The sequence below is a fragment of the Oreochromis aureus genome, linkage group 23, assembly GCF_013358895.1.
Source record: "Oreochromis aureus strain Israel breed Guangdong linkage group 23, ZZ_aureus, whole genome shotgun sequence".
In the NCBI taxonomy this organism is placed as follows: Eukaryota; Metazoa; Chordata; class Actinopteri; order Cichliformes; family Cichlidae; genus Oreochromis; species Oreochromis aureus.
In genome coordinates, this window is record NC_052963.1 from 19,617,476 (window position 1) to 19,625,155 (window position 7,680).

Sequence of the window (7,680 nt, forward strand, 5' to 3'; positions counted from 1 at the left end):
ATCCATCACGACATGTTAGGTAATACGGTTAACTACCTCCTTCCCCTGTCAGGACCTGCAGGGGACTGTGGGGCCTGTTTGTCTCCAGGTAGACGATCCTTCTTGCTGCCGTGTATGACAAAGACATCGGGTCGTAATAAAGTGATCTGCAGGAGTCGCAGGTGAAAAATGAGCCTCTTCCATCATTGGGTGCTTTGCCAGTTTAGATGTTTTATCCTCCCTCTGAGTGTGTTGAGCTGCTGCTGTCATCTAACGTGTTAAATGGTCTGTCAGGTCTTTGTGAGAGCACACACAGAATGAAAAACCTGTCCTAGAAATGATTTGTGACTTTATGTTTGCGCATGTAAAATTTTCAGTTTGATCAAATTGAAATAAAGACAAAAAAAGAGGTCTGCTCGACAACAAATTAATTTACAATGTTACGTAAGATATGTACGTATGTCTGTTCCCTATCTCCTCCTACTTGTGTTAATTTGGATAAAACTTGCAATAGAAAAACAAATTATAGCTATTATCTGTAGTAGCTAATCACAAAACAAACAGAAACACTACATCTGACATTACTCATGTGAGAAACGAAACAAATGAAACAAATTTTTAGTCTGCCATGTCATGTATCTTAATAATACAACTGGAAACAGGTGCTGTTGGTGTTCTAACAACATTTTTACAGAGTTATTGAAGCCAGTAGTTCAAAAACTAATTTTCTGAGTTTTTTCTTGTAACATTTTGTCATTGTTTTCTTGTAAATTTACCCAGTATTTTCAGAGTTAGCTATTTTATTTCTCATAAATTCGCAAGATTGTTCCTTGTGATGTGCTTGGAATTTTTTTAAATTGCATTTTTTTTAAATTAACATTTTTACTTTTTAAATTAAGAAGTTTTTAGTAAGTTTACCAGTTGTTTCCATACATTTGCTAGCTTGTTTCTCATTCATTCGTTTAGCATTATCTACGTAAATGTTTTATTTTCTCTCATATATTTCAGTTTTTTGAAAATTTACCAACTATTTTCATAGAAATTTGCAGGTTTTTTCACATAAATGTTCTATTCTTTTCCTCATAAATTCACGTTTTTTGTCATAAATGTTGACCTTTTTTCCTTCTTTCTTCTTTCTCTTTGAGAGCAGTTTTTCACTCATAGTGACTCAGATTAGCAAATTATTGCAGCTGGAAGGACAAAAACGACATATTGTCACCCAGGTCTGTAGGCTGTCCTCTAACTGGGAGTATATTTGCTTATTCGGCATGTCAGCTCATCTGTACAGAACAGGTCTGTGCAACTTATGGTGTCAAGAGCAAACGGAAGAGGTCATTTGAGGCTAAACTAATGTACTATTTAGTCACTTTGGCTTTTTGGGCTAATTGGAGAGACCTGCTTTTAAAAACATAAATTTTTTTCACTGATTGTTTCTGTTCTGTCACTTTGCCTTCACCAGTGTTTGGTTAGTAATCACAAATCATCATTAGGTCTGAAGCTATCAGTGATCTCAGTGATATTTTTCCCAGATAAACATATCTGCAGTGTGATGCTACAGTATGCACAAAGGACTTTAAATTGATTGTGTGCAGTTTCACTGGCTTAGCATCTGGCGCTCGTGATAATCCCCCTTCTGTCCTGCATCAGTCGCACGTATTGATGAAGCACTCAGGGCTGTAGTACTACATTTACTCGGCACATTAGCCCATTACAGTTATGGGCAGGCAAGTAAGTAGAGACTCTTTACCTGAAGAGGGATCATTTGTGTGGAGAGAAGCTGTTAAGTAGCACGTGAAAACACAGGCTCAAATATTTATATTGATGTGGTGATGGATAGCCAAACATATATACTTAGATAAAATAAATGATTGTTTAAGGTTGCTTAAAAGCAGGCTAAAAGAGATTTGGGTGCTTAGTAGCATGGCAACGCTTCTCTTTGTGCCTAATAATACTGTAAAGACTGTAAAGACTTTTACTCTGTATAATTCGCAGTATTTATTTGCAGTTCCTACATGTGGCCTATCACATTGAAGATCATCTTGGAAAAGTATATAAGCTATACGTTAAACACCACAAACATGTAAGTGATAATATGGAATTACTTGTAACAAATCAGTGAAATTGGAAACCTGTTTCCAGACATTCACATTAAGCAAAATTTTACAATAACTACTAACTAATAACTACAACACAATTTCCTGCATCAATAGCAACACAATTGCTGCGTGATGGCAATTTAATTCCGAAATGACATAGATTCTTGATAACCTTGGTTTTATCTAACCAGAATAGAACCAGTTGGTATCCAGTTGAGTCGAGCCTCCTGTTGCAGAGGTGCTTCACGGTTGAGTTCATCATCGATTGATTGCAACATGCTGGCAGTCTGTCTGCGGTTAAAAACTAGATAGCAATTATTTGCAAACCTTCACCGGTCAGTCTGAGAGTGGTTATGGGTAGTCGGAGTTGGACTGTGATTGTCTGGAGACAGGTTGCGTCCCAACTGTGCAATCGCCTTGTGATCGAAACTATTTGCCAGTAGATTGAGGGTGTTGCACATTCAGGCTCTGGGCATTCAACTGGTTGCCCCAACTACTTGCAGTCTTGCAATTTGTTGCTGAATGCAATAAAAATAAATAGATAATTAATGCAATCACTTGGCAACCATCAATTTTTTTTCTAGTTGCAAAGAGGTTGCGGTTTACTGTGACAGAGTTATTAAATAATTTGTGAAACTAGCAACTGAGACCATAAACCTGTTAAGAAAGCCTTTGCTGGGGTATTAAAGGTGGTAGAAGTTGACTTGTATCCAGCTGCCTTTCTCTTTTGCTTCTGGCTTTCTGCTAGAATGAAGGTTTAAGGCACCACAGCACCACCTTCACTCTTTCCTTCATTCTTTCCTGGCTGTGGCTCAAGAGAGAGAGCAGTTCAAGATCAGATGGATGGTGGTTTGATCCTTGGCTGGTCCAGTCTGCATGCCCGAGTATTATTATGTGTGCACTGCAGTGTGAATGTTAGATAGAACGCACTTAGATATATAAGACCTGTTGTATCTGAGTGCTCAAGAAGATTGGAAAAGAGCTGTAAAAGTTACTACTGTCTAGACCCTAATGCTGTCCATCTTTGATATACAGGCTATGGTTTTAGTAAAATAAATGAATCTGAGTGGACCCATACAAACTTTTATCTTCATATTTTTTTCATAGAGAAGTTGTACCTCACTGTATCCTGTATCCTTAAAAAAGGTTGAGTTTTTTTAATATCTCTAATTTCCTCTTTCAGAACAAACACGAGTTAAAAAAGTGACCTCTACACGACCTCAGTTTCATCTTGTGAGCAGCGTCTTCTCACTGATAACAGGTAATTTTTTCCTGCGGCGCTCCTCTTCCTCCAGATAGATACATAGACTGTTTTGACCTTTTCAAATATTAAACACCATCATCTTTGCGCAGATTTCTATAAATTGCCATTTTGATGCATGGTTATGTGCGCTCAGGGGCGTCTCGCGCTGAAATGTTGTGGAAGCGCGCTCAGTCAGGGGAGTCTTTTCTGTTTGTTGTGTCAATAAACGGGCACCTAAGGCCCTTCAGGAATCTGACTAACACCACTTGATCTGTGGTGCGAAGACCATTAGGGCCAGGTATATTGATGGCACCGCACCGCCGCGGCGCAGCTCTCCTAGCGTGAGGCAGCATCCATGCCGAGAGGACACTTGTTCGCTGTGTGTTTCCAATCACTCGCAGGCCGTGCCGAGACGCCTAATGGCCTTGCGCTCGGCCTAACGGCGCATGCGCCACCGACGCAGCCTGCGTCCCATCGGGTGCAGTTCGGCGGCTCGGGGCAGATGGGATACAGGCGCCGGGAACAGAGAAAGAGGGGGAGGATTCGAAGGGGGCGAGTGTATGCGCTGCTTCTGCCCATCCGTGCATTCGACATGCCATCCAGAGACCCCCTTTTGCGAACTGCCCACACTTCATTAGGATGCCAGGATAATGGCCAACAAGCACGCGCCGTGACACCCCATTTCCTGTGCACTGAGTTCTCCAACCACGACAGATGTCGGCAGTCCTGCCACCGCCGCCGCTACCAGGGGCCCCTCCACTTCCTGTCTGCTTGGCCGCGCCACCGTCCCACCGCCATTGGGAAGACGGGGCAGCCGGGACAATCGTAGACAGGAGGGGAAAAAAAAGAAAGTGCACTGCTGCCAGCTCTTAATGCGAGGGAGATGCTGTGTGTCGCTTTTTGTTGTGTTTTAGCAGATAGTTTTCAAATCTCCCTTTTGGAGTTAATAGCTGATTTGCTATTCACGCGCCTGGGATTACAACACAGCAAAGGATCATTATGCTTCACCCCCCACATCCCCGTCTCGCCGCCGCCACCCCTCCAAAATCCAAATGATGTATCTGTAGACAAAACATAAACAGATGTTTCAGTGGCTGTTAGGTGTCCTCACCGGGGATGTGGACAAGCAGGAGGAGAAGGAGGAGGCGGAGGAGGGGGTGATCAGTCGACATGTGTGGGGACAATGCCGCTTTAAAAGGTGTTATTATGGTTTTCGTGGCGTGTGCACCGGTAATGACGGCGGGGCCGGATTTTAGAGTGCTGTCACATCGGGAGAGAGGGAGCAGGGGCCGCGGACCGAGGCTAATGGAGGCAAAACAACCTCCAGCTCCTGCCCCTGCTGTCCAAAAATCGGCTTTTAGAGGGAAAAACAGGCCACCTCTCGGCGCTCGCGCAACACGATACATCAATACGAGAAGCAATTTAACCCCCCCCCACCTCCTCATTTGAATATGCATCCTAAAAAAAATAAAAATACAAACCTCTCTTCTTCCTCCTCCCTCCTCTTTAGAGTTTTGAACCCCAACCAGATTTCAGGAGCACGGGGTTGGTTTTTTGGGGGGGGGTGGTTGAGGAGGCAGGAGGAAATTGTTGTACATTTCCTGACAAATTGAGTTAAACGGACATTAAGTAGGGCTTTAAGAAAACAAATGGTTGTCTTTATCACAGGTGGACACTGATGGCTTAATGGGGGCCTGTGAGCTGATCGTATCACCGCCTAATGGCTTGACAGGATGCATTAAGGTTTTTGTGTAAAGAACCGGGCGAGCGGGGGCCAGGCGGGATGGCGAAAATGCAGACCTGTCAAGTGCTGCGTGTGTGCCCCCCCCCCCACCCCCCCACCCCTCCTCACCCTCCTTTTTTTCCTCTGTGTGTGTGCAGGGAAGCAGATGTTTGTGTATATACGGTGGACTGGCAGAGGGAGGCCGGCAGCAGATGCCTGTACCGGTGCCAAGGTTCGGGATTGTACAGACGGTACATGTTCAGCGAGAGAAAGCTGCCCTCCCTCTGCCATAGGTGCCCCCCTCCCCACCCCCACCCCAGCTGAACGCCACCCCCTCCCCCTCCTGCTGCTTAACCACCACACAGTCCGACCCCTTTTATTTATTCATCTATTTGTTGAATTATTTACTCATTCCATCGCTTGTTTGGCCATTTAACGACCCGCCCGGAGGGGCGGGAGACGATGGAGCGTTTACTTCGGGGACAGATGACCATTCGCTTCATTTATTGGGGAAAATAAAAACAAATGCTAGAACACTATGGGCCTTTATGGTGTGTGCTAAAGAGGTGAAGAGCCCCGTCCCAAATTATGACCCTCGGTCGTATTAATGAAAACCCCCCGAATTACAGTCCAAACCGCTGCTGCGACGGGATATTTAATATGAAATAACCAGAAATCAGAGAGGAGGGACACCTCTTTAGTCAGTTTTGGTGACTTTAAATGAATATTTTTCAACTCAGTACATTAAAAACACTAAAGAAGTGTCCTCTTTCTCTCAGTTTCTTTAAAAACACTTTAAGATTTTGCGTTTTTACGTGTTATTTCATGAACTGTAACTCAGTATCAGTCTGAGTACAGCACACTATTCAAATCTGGATGTTATCAGCTCCATTTAATGTCCACGTATCAGCTATTATCCATGCCATACATCTTGCCATTAGGAGCCTTCCTCTACCTATTAGCCTATCAATTCGCACACTCTCACACTTGACCCAGACTAACCGCAATGCAATTTTAACTACTTCCCCTCTAATGACATGTCCCTGATGAAAGCCTAGTGTCAGGTTAACAAAGAACAACACGTAATTTAAATCTGGTGACCTGATTGCTTCCATTTTCATACCCAGATCCGGGTTGAAGAGGCCAGTGGTCCCAGGAGAGACGTCCAGGCCTCCTTCTCAGTCGCCACCTCTTCCAGCTCTTCTGTGGGGACACTGAGGTGCTCCCAGGGACTACCTCAGGGTCTCCTTACAAAATCAAATTAAAAAGCTTTTGTAATTATTTCTTGTAACCACCCTTTCAGGGCCTTACCTATGCCCTATGTTCTCTGATGCACTCATGTCTGATCATGTCCAGCCTGGTCACTCCAAACCAAAATCTTAACATCATCAACTTCACATCCATCACACTCGTCTCTACCCACTGCAACCTGCCGCACTGTCTTCTGCACTCTCAATACATTGGACGGTTGACCCCAGGTATTTAAACTCACCTCTTTGAACACCTTCCCGATTAGTTTATCGGCTCAGTCACTCGTTTTGGGCCTTATTGTTATTTTGTTCCTAAAGAGGACGTAGTATACTCTCTATGTGAGTAGCAGAGATACTGTAGATATCTGATGTTCTTTGAATAAGTGCATACAAATCTCCATTGGTAAACATCATTATATCCTAGTTCACGCATCTCTGTGGTTTGTCTGGTGAGGTTTTTCTGACAAGCTTGATGCTTAAATGTAACCCCACAGCATGTGAAAAGGTAGGAAAGTCCAAAAAAACACTAGTGTTGATTGCATTACACCTCTGCCACAACTGCAGCCCCCTAATGTGGACTTTTGTTGCCCTTTTTATCCTGGAAAAACACCATGTGTGGCTTCCTGTAAGAAGGATAGATCAGCTTGGGTAGAATCACGTGATGAACTAGCTGATAGTAACTGGAAGAGGCCTCATATCAACTGATAGCGACCATTTAAAGCGTATAGAGGCAGCTCCTTTATTTGAAAGTATTTATGGTTTGTAGGGAGAACATAATATAATTCAGGCACGCTGGAATAAAGCTTTTGTTCGGGTCTGGTGTTCACCTTCACCCACACAAGCATCTTCCACTGCGGCGAGGTTCATCTCGTCTCCTTATTCTTTTGTTATTATCATCTATTGAATGAAAGCACCAAAGTGTCAGAGCAATAAAAAGAACACCTCAGCCTTTCATTACGAGACGCTCCTGCACGTGTTAAGGTGGCGATGCGTTTTGTCGACACTGATAATCCCTCTGAGCGCCTCTTGCTCGCTCTTACACGCCATTTCCCAACACGGCGGAGGATCACAGCCTCTCCTCAGACGCCTCCCTGTAGTTTTGACTTGAAGGAGGAACTTTCTTTTTTTCCTTCTCTGCCTTCCCTCCCCTCGTCTTCCTCTTCCTCTCCCCCTCCCGGCCTTCACTCATTTTGCTTCCCTGCTTTGGAAGGAGAGCGAAGGTACAGCTTGTTTTATTAACATCAAAAGCGCCTGTGGGAGACGGCGGTGATCAAATTCCCCTCTAATTAAAATGAACCTGGGTTGAGAATGTTGCGCTGTTTAATATGTACAGAATGGTGCTGATTGCACAAAGCGGCTCCTCCTTTTGTTGGCGCAGATAATGCGGGC

The 7,680-nt window shown here is 44.0% G+C and overlaps 1 long non-coding RNA gene across 1 annotated transcript; it reads left to right on the forward strand.

Annotated features, from left to right (window-relative positions):
- Positions 1–1,970: 1,970 nt before the first annotated feature.
- Positions 1,971–6,278, forward strand: LOC120436016. Its single transcript, XR_005610050.1, has 3 exons — positions 1,971–2,059; positions 3,259–3,336; positions 6,169–6,278. It is a non-coding gene; the product is annotated as an uncharacterized LOC120436016 (long non-coding RNA).
- The last annotated feature ends 1,402 nt before the right edge of the window (positions 6,279–7,680 follow it).